At 43.0% G+C, this 12,183-nt stretch overlaps 1 protein-coding gene across 1 annotated transcript in view; it reads right to left on the bottom strand.

Moving 5' to 3' along the window:
• LOC147692246 (uncharacterized) overlaps nucleotides 1-12,183 on the bottom strand; it is a 793,905-nt gene that overhangs the window by 390,491 nt on the left and 391,231 nt on the right. The gene's annotated exons all lie outside the window — the stretch shown is intronic.

The following is a 12,183-nucleotide window of genomic DNA, read 5'->3' as shown; positions in this document are numbered from 1 at the left end:
ACCTGGCCTCACTATGGTCTGCTGAAAACTAAAAGAGAACAATTAACTTATTATACTTTAAGGTTTATGGTGTACTCACGTTGAGGATGTTTGAAAACAAATCTTGAGAAATTCTTGCACCTTGCTATTTAGGTTTGAAACATGGGCAGAATAACAATAAATAATCGCAAAGAAGGCAGTAATTAGTATTCAAATGGGATGAAAAAGGACTGCAAAAAGAGGAGTATGCTCTGCCAAGAACATGTTTGCTCACTCCAATTCCAAGATAGAACTGGGTAAAGGCTGATATTTGTAGAGATGGAGGTTGGTTGAAATAGCCTCACATCAAAATCACAGTAATTCCTCCTCGCTTAAACCAAGCAAGTTCAAAATTACCATAGTAACTTGCATTCTGCAGCACCTTCAGTTATGTTTTTTGTTTTTTAAACCGTTATTTTTCGTTTTTTTTACAAACAGTAAAATCAATATAGCAGAGATTGTCAGGGAAAAGTTAACAGTTGAGTAAAATCCATGCCAAAGTGCAAGATTATAAAAACAGTACATGATCTCAATTCGCCTTACCAGTCATTCAACAACATCTTGCCATATTATCATTAAACCATCAACAAGCGTCCTCTGCAGCTGAAAATCCACTAGCATACGAGTCATGCTGATCACTCAAGTACACCTCAGGGTTTAAAAACATGTGACATAAGTCCCTCCAAGTCCTGAGATCCTCTTCTAGCTTCTCACCCCTCTTACTAGTTTTCATATGAACCTCCTCCGCCAGGGACCACTCACCTGCATCCCTCATCCAGCCATCCAGAGAGGGGGAATGCTTCCCCATCCAGGTTATCGCCGCCCGGCGTTTAGCTAGGATCAGGAGGAGATGTAATATTTGTACTACACTTTGCATTTCTTGGGCAGTAGACAATATAGCAGGCTTGTCTGTACCATTAAACCTGTACCCCTTTTCACCGACTCCAACACCCCGGCCCAGAAGCAGTATCTCAGGGCAGCCCCATGACAGATGCAGGAAATCGGCCCCCGTAGCACCGTGGGCACGCATCGAGCATGCTGGGTCGATGTGGCTCAGGCCCATCGGGGTCATAAATAACAAGTTTATTAATCACTCATGAGTGGGACTACATCAATACAACACCCTCGGCACTGTATGAGGTCGTCCATGGAATACAGAAACTAAGGGTCTTACATACCCAGTTTGTTGCACAGTAAGCATGGAGACTCAAATAAAGGTACAGGCATACACGGGAATAGCTATCGACTAACATGGTCAGACAAATAACATACTCAGCAAAGTGGGAGGTGAGACAGAACTGCTTACATCAGTTGAAATAGCCTGACATTTACATTTTAAAACGGGTGCATTCTAGCAGCTATAGGCCTTTCTGAGCTTACACAGTGCTCTGACTCAGTACTAAAGGAGTTAACTACAGTTGATGACTCAAGCAGAATAGAAAGGCAAGCAACAGTGAAGACAGCAGAATCACATGGCTAACAAAGTGGATGCCACAAGAAAAATGGCTTCAGCTTATGCTAACAGCAATTATCTGCGATTTCAAAAGACGGCCCTTTTAGCATTAGCTGACGATATCGCTATGCAGTAGAAGGAGCATGGAAGTTATCACGAATATCAATTAACATTATTTGACTAATTTCTTGGTCTGTTACTACTCGGGCATTTACATTCTTGGCATTTTGTTTGGTTGGTATACATGAGGTACAGGTAGAAGCACAAAGGGAACATAGCATCGGGCCGTAATGAACACACAGATAGCAGGAGAAAATAATGGCTATTATCACAAACTGTCAATATTTTCCAACCCCAAGCAGAAAGCAAATCCCAAAACCACGCAGTCCAATTCCAAGTCCAGGGCCCTGATGTATTTCAGTGGCTACCTTATTCAGTTTGGAAATAGCCAACAGCACATGTCTGATGCAATGTCGAAATAAAAACATTATCTTGATAGACCTTCCAATGTTGTTCTTTATGAGGGCTAGAGTACCAATGATATGTTCGGTTGGGGTGGGGGGGCGGGGGGTCATGGGTGGGGGGGGGAAGTAGTACTTATCAAAGTGTGCACAAAATATTTTTTCTTGCAGAAAAAACAGTATTCCAAATACGAATATTAAAACAAATACAATAATTGTTACAAAAACAATCTTTGTTTTGGGGGACCAGGAGGACCAAACGGGGCCATGGGAATTAGGACGAGGAGCCGCAAAGGCTGCTCCTCCTCAAAAATGGGACGACCAAAGGCGTACATTGCTAAAAAAAAAAAAAAAGAAAAGGACTTGGGAAATTGAAGCCACTGTACAACCAGCCAGAGGGGAGTCTTCTCCCTGTGCCCATCTGAGCCTGACAGGCAGGCTCTTATCCTTCATCAAGTGTTCACTTCGCGCACGGTGGAGCTGCACAACTTGCAACCCAAAAAACAATCACGGCCCGGGCTAAGGAAAATGTCGTCTTTCTTTCAGGGAAGGGCAATCACCCTCCAGGGTAAATACCCTCAACGATCCTGTCCAGTGTCTCAGGCAGTGCACCAGTATTCTTCACTCTAATCTAACAGGAACCAGAGGCACAGTACCTGTACCCTGAGCTCAAGTCCTTCCCTAACTCCTGTGTTGCTCTGCTGGCGCACTGCTCTTCCGTCGGGCCGTAGATTGTGCCTAGTGTGCCCAGGCACCTCCTTATCAAAAAACAAAGGTGCAGACTTGCGTTCACTTGGGAAACGGGTCTCAGAGGCCTGATGCACAGAAACTGGAGTATCTGAAGCAACCCTTGTTTCAGAGAGGGTGCCCTCAGGCAAAACTTCCTTGCTCTTGTTATCGGTCTGTGCCTCTCTTTGCTAGGCATCATAAAACAGGAACAAAGTGAAGAATCAGCTCTCCATCCTGATTTGTGACCCAGTCTTCCACCCAAGAATTATCCAACAGTGGTAGGGGTACACGTTTCTTCCGGCCTTCCACCTTCATCGCTGTTATAGTGGCCAACAACACCTGGGCAGAGTCCCTTCACCTCTGCTCCAAATTTGACTCGCACGTAGTCCCCTCGTTGGATCTGATATCCTGGCCCCACTGGCAATGGTTGTAGGGCAGCAGATATCTGCTAGTGAACAGAACGGAAATCTTTAGGCACAACATACAAATAATCAATCAAAAGAGGATATTCAATTTCAGAAACTCCCCTATATTATTCATCTAAGGAACCTAAAAAAAAAGGAATTTCAAAACAACTATTTTTAAAATAAATTTTTTAAGAACCTATAAGTCATAGAAATCACGATACAGCTTCTTTCCTTGCATAAGAAAAAACATGTTTTGCGCTTATGACCATGCTCTCATATCATCTAAGGAATCTAAAAAAAAAAAACTATTTCAAAACAACTATTTTTTTTAACATATAAGTCATAGAAATCACGATACAGCTTCTACTTTGTGAACCTTCACTATTGTGCAAAACTGCAGACACCTCTAAAAGTATTTTTCTTGCATAAGAACAACCATGTTTTGCGCTTATGACCATGCTCTCATATTATAGGCGTAGTGGGTAACTCTAAAACTGTGAATGTAATAGAGATTCATATTACATGAATAACTGAAACTAAACATAACCTAGTAGGTACATGAATTTTCCAGCAGAACTTGTTTGTGGCAGACAAGAAAATAAGCAAAATAACATTTTGTTCTTAAAAATGTGTGCTAAGGGCATATGGACATCTTTCCTGGCATTGTGAACCATATGCATCATACTTTTCACAATCTGGGCCATGTAATATCATATTAAGGGGAGAAACCTATTCCCCAGCTCTAGCTAGGGCTGTCAGCTCAATTACATAGACTAACTCGTGATGCCTCTGTGACTTACGTAGTGCTGTAATAACAAACAATAATGGTGTTGCCACCTGGGAATATGGAACAAAAACCACCAACAAATAGTTCCCCTTAAAGGTCAAATAAGGGAACATCAGTTTATTCTACCCTTCCTTTCATCCTTATCCAATTCCAATTCCATCAGTTTACAGACAGGATGGGCAGTAACATGGCGTATGTATTTATTCATTTTGTTAATTCTAACAATTTGTTCAAACAGTATTACTTAATAGCCAATTAGACGTGCACTAGAGAGGTGCTTTGTCTCCATTTATTCAAGAACATATTCACAGCATCCTGTGAAATGAATGACTAAAGCGAGCCCAACTGATTGTCTCATGGCCTTTCCTAGACCGTTTGGAACAGGGGAGGGGGGGGGAGAAGAGAAAGAGAAAGAGAAAGAGAAAGAGAAAGAGAAAGAGAAAGAGAAAGAGAAAGAGAGAGAAAAGAGAGAGAGAGAGAGAGAGAGAGAGAGAGAGAGAGAGAGAGAGAGAGAGAGAGAGAGAGAGAGAGAGAGAGAGAACACAACAACAAGCTGCCCTGCTTACTTTCCACGCAGAATAGCTCACAATACTACACATATTAGACACATAAACCAAGAAAAAAGACACAATAATACATATACCAAGCACAAACCCCCCAAAAAACAGTGTGTTTTTGCTTACCCTTAATTTGCCCAGGTACTAGTCTCCTATCCCCCTTCACAGTAGGTAACCTAAGCAGGTGACCTCCTGTCGACAATACTTACCCCCTTTTGCAGCTGGGCACAAACAGACTTGTAGGAGGTAAATAGCTAGGGGAATCCATACCAAGGGAGCCATGTCCAATACAATTGGACTGACCACTTTGTAAATGTTGCTGTACAAGCACATTGAGCTAACTAGAAAACATTCATTAAATGGCCAACTACCAATTCCTTTAGCTATTGTGCTGTTTAACATGATGGCGCATGAATGCAAACTTAATTTTATTACCTCCTTATCTAGCCCTGGCACAACAACCTTAAATTGAAACCATTATTTCTGTATGCATGGCAGAGCTGCTAGGAGCTGCACATGGCCCACAGATGCTGCTTCCCCTCCTTCTCTCTTACGGCTTTATAGAACCTGCCTGGTCTTTTGCCAAAGATAATAGGCAAAGCTTCCCCTCTCTATCTGTGCTCTGGCCCCTTCCTTCGGAATGTCGTCCAAGGTTGAAGTGCCAGAGCAAGCCTGCCAGAAATAAATTCTCCTATGTGGCCATTTTGCTTTCATCAGTGCTAGTCTGCTAAATACAAGACTTGGCCTCTGACCCTTAAACCTGTTGTCCCTTGTCTGAGCAAAGTTATCCCCATGTGGCCATTACAATTCAAAGTAACTCTTCGAGAAGCATGACTAAAGGCATCCCTGCTTCGTGCCTGGGTGCTGAGACTTTAAAAATAGGATGTAAGTTTTGCTATTTTTGTTTTTTATGCTTGTGCACTGTGCGTTCTAGCACCTAAAGAACTGGCTCAAAATTTTTGTTTTCAGAACGCCATAATGTGCCCAGAACTATTGTGCATTAAGGCGTGCAATGTACTTTACATGTCTCTAGAGCTACTCTTTTTGGATAGCTTAATTGTATTTCAGACTGCACCCATTAGGCTTTACTAGAAATCATATTTTAAGTTTGTCACTAAGATACAGTAATATTGTCATTGCTAGATAAACTAATACTCACCTTTTTAATTTTGATGCACAATATATTTAACCATTTAAACATTTAAATCTTAATGCACATTTTGCACAAGGTAATTTTCTACACTGCTAAATAATATTGAGTAAGTAAATATTTTATTGTATATGGTTAATTAAAACCATTACAAAATTTGCAAAGAGAATATAACAAAAAATCATAGAAATGAAAAATGAATGAAAACCTGCATTTACTCTCTATTTTAAAAGAAAAAAGATAAAAGAATAAAACCATTGTGACATTTGCTGAAATCGGCGTCTTTTGTAATCCTTAATCCTTTGATTTGATACCATTGTTCGCCATTTTTTCAGTTTGCATTATTAGGAGGCTCGCCTTCTGAAGAAATCTGGCGGCCCTACAGGCTGTCTGCAGCTGCTGGCTGTTCAGTGCTAGCATAACTGCCGGCCGACATGTTCTAACTTGAAATGAGCCGAATATATGCAAGAGATAGTAACGTCTCAGGGTTGTGAGGGTTGGGCAGATGCACAGAAGATGAATCAAAGTTTCTTCTGCATGACCACAGGGTCTGCAGAGTGGTGTTGGCCACGTTTGCTTCCATGCAGGGGGCTGGTCTTTTGAGATTTAAGTTCCCAGCCGTACTCGTAGGAGCATCTGTTGTGTAGATGGTGTAATATGGTTAAATAAGTATGGTTGTGGAACACACCTCTCGTATGTTGCAAGTACCATCCAGCCGTGTTTTTTCTTTGCTAGTGCAGCTTTGTCAGTGATCCAGGATTCTAGTTTTGCCGCACCATTGGCTGCTTTTTTGAAGGTCGCAAAGGTATGACCGGTGTTCCAGGCTTCTTGCATTTTAAGTTTTGACAGACCTTCTTCAAGTTTTGTTATCCATGCATCTTTTCCTTTTGTTTGTTTATTTATTTCAATCCAGCAGAGACCCATCAGCGTGTCCTCTTGAGCTGCTCTTAATTTCCAGCACATTTTTGGTATTGCCGCTTGTCTGGCTCGTTGCTGATATAATAGCCCAAATTCAAGGCGTACTTGCGCTTGTGAGGCGGACTTCGGAATTTGAAATATGTGTTTGAACAGCACTGACTGTTGGAGGTTCAGGAAGTTTGCGTCTTTGCCTCTGAATAGTTCTGAGCCGTACGTGATAGATGGCAAAAATTTTGCTGCGATCACCTTCAACAGATGTAAATTGGAAGGACAATTCAGTTTTGTTTTTAGTAGATTTAAAGCAAAGCGTAGTTTATTGGCCTGGACTTTTCTGTGCAGTAGTTGATCTTTTAAAGTCCATCTTGCGTCGACCAGTACTCCCAGGTACTTGTAAGAGGGGCTTTGTTCTATCGTATTTCCCTCAATGTGCCATTTGAATTTTTGCCGCCCTGGCCGTGATGCAAAGCAGACGATTTTTGTTTTTTTGTAATTGAGTTGCAGCCCGTGCGTACGGGTATATTCATACAGCCTTGTGATGGAGCGTTGTAATCCCAAGGGGGTCTGGCTGCAAAGAACGATATCATCGGCGTACTGCATACTCCTTATTTTGTGCTGAGCTAGCTTGGGGGGGTCACTTTCAATCTCCGCAATGCTATTGTCCAGATCCGCGGTGAAGATATTAAAGAGGGTAGGGGCCAAGACACATCCCTGTTTGAGGCCAATTCGGGTGGGGATTTTTTTTGTTGTTCTGTCACCATTGCCTATTTTTATCTTGACCCAGGTCGATGTGTATAAGTCAATGATGGCCTCTAACAGTTTCAATGGTATGCCCCAGCTATCCATCTTTTTCCACAAGGTCTCCCTTGGGATTGTGTCAAACGCCGCTTTTAAGTCGACAAAGCAGGTATAGAGTTTTGTTGATTTGGCCTTTGCACTGTCGATGAGGAGGTTTAGCGCTAACAGGTTGCATGATGTGTTAGTTCCTGGCCTAAACCCGGTCTGGGTAATTGGCAGAATGTTGTTGGAGCTGACCCAGTCCTCCAGTGCTTGCAGAAGGTTGGATGCGTATACGTCGATAAGCGCTATCAGCCTATAATTCGCTGGGTCTGTTCGCGCGCCTGCTTTGTAAATTGGATGCAGGATGCTCCCTCTCCATGAGGGGGGAATGCTTCCTGTTTGAAAAGCGTTGTTGTACAAAGGGGTAAGGGATTCAGCCCAAAACGCTTGATCATGTTTAAAGAGTCCATTTGGCAAGCCATTTGGGCCTGGTGCACCTTGTGATCTCAATTTCTTTAGGATCAGTTGCACTTGTCGTGACGTGATCCAATTTTCACCAAAGTTTTGGTCCACTTCTTGTTTCTTGTTTTTCTTGTATGTTGGATGGTCTACTTGGGAATTGGTCATTTGTGTTTGCTCTAAATGGTGAATCCAGTCTTCCTGTAGTATGGTTGCATTAAAGACGTGGGCAGCTCCATTTGCTATTTTATTGATTTCTGCCCAGAATTTCCGATTGTTATTTGTTTTGCTGGCTTCTAGTAGTTACAGCCAAATTTCAGTTTGATGTTTTGTCTTTGCCGACCATATGTCTTTTTTATATTTTTGCCTTAGATTATGGATTTGTCGTTTGGTGTCTACAGCCTTTGTTGGATTTTTTCCTTGTAGTTTTCTGATTTAGGATCCTTTTTTTTCGCCCCATTGGGCCCAGGAACCCCTGATGTGCTTCTTTAGTTTTTCTTATGTGAATCTGGGGTTGCTGGCCAAATCTGTTGGTTAGACTTACAGTCATGTTTTCCCAATTATCCTGGTGTGACAATAAGTTTTGCACGCCCTCTTCTGCCTGCACACTTTTTACAAATGTCATAATTTCTTCGACGTTCTTTCCATTCCAAACTAGGCGCTTAAGATTGTAGGGACTCGGGATTTGGAGCAAATCTTTGCATGCTGGAGCCCTACTATGTTGAAAGCTCAGCTCAATTGATTGTAGACTATGATCACTCTCCAATTTGTGAATTATTCTGTAGGTGACAATTGTTTGGAGTACCTCGAGGTCCACTATGGTGTAGTCCAATACTGCTTGCGCCTGTTTGGCAATTCTGGTCGAAGATGCGGGCTGATCTTGCGAAAAGCGGCCGTTCAAATTAAGCATTCCCAGTTCCGCAAAGATTAGGGCACATTGTTGACCGTATTTATCCTTTTTTAGATGGTTAGTTATTGTAGGGGGAATTGGTTTTCCATTCCTTTTGTTTCATTGGATATTCTGTGCGTGATCGCTCTGTAAGAGGAACATGTTCAAATCCCCAGAAACCATCAGCCCCGACTGTGGGAAGGTGGATTGTAAAGATTTGACTAGTGCCTTCAGGGTCAAGATTTTTTCTAATTTCCTCCTCGATTCTGGGTGTATGTAGGTGTTGCAGATAACCAATGACAGAAGGACTTGTGAAACCTGAGCTCCTGGCGTGGGAACAGGCTGAGGTTCAATTTTGATGCACTGGATCCATGTTTGGCCCGTGTCGATTACGTCATAAGACCAAGGGATGCTGGTATTCAGATACATCGATAGACCTCCAGAAGCTCTGCCTACTAAGCCCTTTTTGATAGCCTGTTGTTGAATTTCTTTAAAGCCGTTTATATGTTCGGGTGTGATTGACCAGGTATCTTGGAGTAATATAATATCGAATTGTTGTAGATATACTAGTAGTTCTGCGTCGTTTGTTTTGCCCCCCAGCCCGTTGATGTTCCATGAGCATACCGTTAAGTTCGATTTTCATGCCTCATCTGTCATGTCATCCGCGGGGTTTGGGGTTGGGGGGGAGTACTTTCCGGGCCCGGCTTGCGTCTCCTGACCAGCCTTGTCGGATGATGCGTAAGTTGGACCAGACTCCCTTGATGCTTTCCGAGCCACCAACAGCCCCCCGAAGGGTTCCTCTGTCGGGCGGTGATCTTGACTCAGCCAGCATTGCTAGTGGGGCCGGGTATCTTTCCATTTCAACTGGTCGGGTTTCGATTCCCCATTTTGCGAACTCTTCTCTGTGGAGCCAGAATTCTTTGGCTTTCTGAGGGTCCTTCCATGTTGCCACTGTCATCTCTCTTCCATTTGTATTTGGGATTGGTTTGAATTCGATACTTTCGATGTGATTCGTGTTCAAGTGGCGTAATGTTTCAATTGAGTTGGTAAGTTTTAGTATGGCGCTCCGATTGAGGATGTCGTGGTTCCCCCTGGAACTGTAGTGGGGAATAATTTCATGTACTAAGGCTCCTGCAGGGTAAGGGGAATCCATCTCTTCTCTCGGATAAATAATATTGAATTTTCACAGTGGTGTTATTAGACAACATAAGGATCATCATAATTCAAAAACGAATTTAGTGCAATGACTTTTAATAATATTTTACATATAGTCATTTTTTGAATAATGATCACTAACCCTTTTGTTGTTTCTACATATGAAAAGCAAGCCTCATTCCTTTCCTTTGGTCTTTAAATGCAATTATTTATAACACTTACAAAACTTATTTTGAAACTAAGCACAGAAGCTTTACTGAAACATAGAAAGTTTGTTCCACCCTTTAGAAAGTAGTAATTATTTACTATCAGCTCCACAGATGTGCTTCTTAGGAAAGCAACAAGAAAGAAAGTCCTTACTGTTATCCTTTCTCTTTTATCCACAATAATGAAGTTGTATTTCTAACTTTCAAAAGTAGTAGTCTTTAATGCAGATGCTTTTATGCCATTTTGTACTAACTTAAAACCTAGTTGCCACAGTGTTTATTTGTAGATTGTGCCTGGTTAAAGCCGGTCTTATTTATTCAGCTGTGTTTTATGACCGTCAGGTGTTAGATTCTACATTTTTCAGGAGAGAAGGCATTGTGCGCTAGGACTGATAAATCCTGTCTGACAATTAATGACAAAGGGCCCCTTATGATGCTACCGGTTTCCAATATGACAGCAATGTGCTGTATTCTAATATCCCCTACAGAAACCCCCAAAAGTTGATAAACCACTCATTACCTCCTCTCTGCTCTGACAGACAGCTTCCTTCAGGCAGACAGCATGAGCAGCTGTTAAAAGGTCTTTTTCTGGTGCTGGGAATGAGGCTCAGTTCATTCTAAAAACTAGTATTCCAAACCAGTCAAAATCTATCATTTGCAGTGTGGTAAAAGGAGGACGCTTTTATTTTAGCAGCAACAAATGACTCATATAATGTAAATGCCTTTAATATTTAATATGATGTATCTAAGAATAGTGCTGTAACATTTTGCACAACTGATAGGCAGTACTAACAAAATGTTGGGCATCTATTTTTAATTTGTTAAAAATAGGAGTTTGGAGATAAACTCACTAAAAACTAAATTCATGGTTTTTAATGCAGGTAACAGCACGTGACCAAATCCTCTTTTAGATGGGAAACCATTAGAGAAAGTGACTGTCTTCGACTATTTAGGCCTAACACTCACTGATAAAATGGAGTGGAATGTACAAATTAAGTAGGCTAGCCTAAAGCTGGCTCAGACAGCTGGGGGGGATAGCAAAGATGTATAGGAAGTGCACCCACAAAATTGTCGGTCCAGCAATGGATATGTACAAGGCTCAAGGTAGGGGAGGGGCCTTGTATGGGGCAGAAATCTGGGGCCACCGACCATCTAATCCCCTCTCTAAGAATGAGAACTCTTTTATTAGGCAGCAACTAGGTCTCCCTAAAAGTACACCACTGATGCTACTCCTGGCCGTGTGTCCTGGCCGCTCTTAGGATTGCATCCCTGTCTCTGTAGTGGAGGAGTTTCATCAGGAATGGTCTTGGGGGTAGACCCGTCTTCGGTTTGCGTGCCGGGACTCTATGCGCCCTTTCCACAGAGACGAAGAGGTCACATCCGTGGATGGTGTGAAGGTGTTGATCCAGTCAGTGATGAACTGTATGGGGTCGGTCCCCTCCGCCCCTTCCGGTAAGTTCATGACGCGGATGTTACTCCTGCGAGAGCGACCTTCCAAGTCGTCCGTTTTGCTTTCTAGGGTCTTGAGTCTTGCTTTGAGGTCAGCGATGTCGCTGTGGTGTTGTTGCACCTGTGGGTGCAGCGTTTGGAGCTTCTGCTCTCCCTGGGACACTTTATCTGACAATTTCCTATGGTCATCCCAGAGTAGATTGAGGTCCGTAGCCAAGGAATCGAATTTCTGTTCCATATTCACCCTTGAGTTTTCTATTACTGTGAGCACCTGGTCCAGTTTTCTAGATGTGGGATCTCTTGCGTCCTGTTCGTCGCATTGCACTGTCTGGGTTGGTGCTTGGCCTTGTGATTTCTGTGTGTCCATGACTGGCACAGGAGGAGCTGTCCGGCGACCCATCGCGACAGGTGAGGGGGTCCTCGGGTGATGTTGCTGGGGCGGTAGTCACTTGTAGGAGCCGAGCACCTGAATGTTGTGGTCCAAGTCCTTCACACTATTACTCGACTTCACCCCTGATGCCAGGTGTTGTGGTACCGCAGCCGGAGGGAGAGGGGCGCCCTAGGGGCAAGGGCGCTCTGAGCTCCGTTGAGCTAGTGAGGTTCCGCCTCTGTGGATGGGCGGCAGTAGTGGCGGTGGGGTGGCATCGGGGACCCGATGGGGCTGGTCACTATTCCCCGGTCCCTTGGTCCTCCCTCGGCACCACAATTTATCTCTGTAAGATTTATATGTATAAACTGAGCTGTATTTTTTCTTCTGTGCTTTTATGG

Source organism: Lissotriton vulgaris, chromosome 9 (assembly GCF_964263255.1).
Source record: "Lissotriton vulgaris chromosome 9, aLisVul1.2, whole genome shotgun sequence".
Taxonomy (NCBI): Eukaryota; Metazoa; Chordata; class Amphibia; order Caudata; family Salamandridae; genus Lissotriton; species Lissotriton vulgaris.
This window is presented reverse-complemented; position numbering and strand designations above follow the sequence as displayed.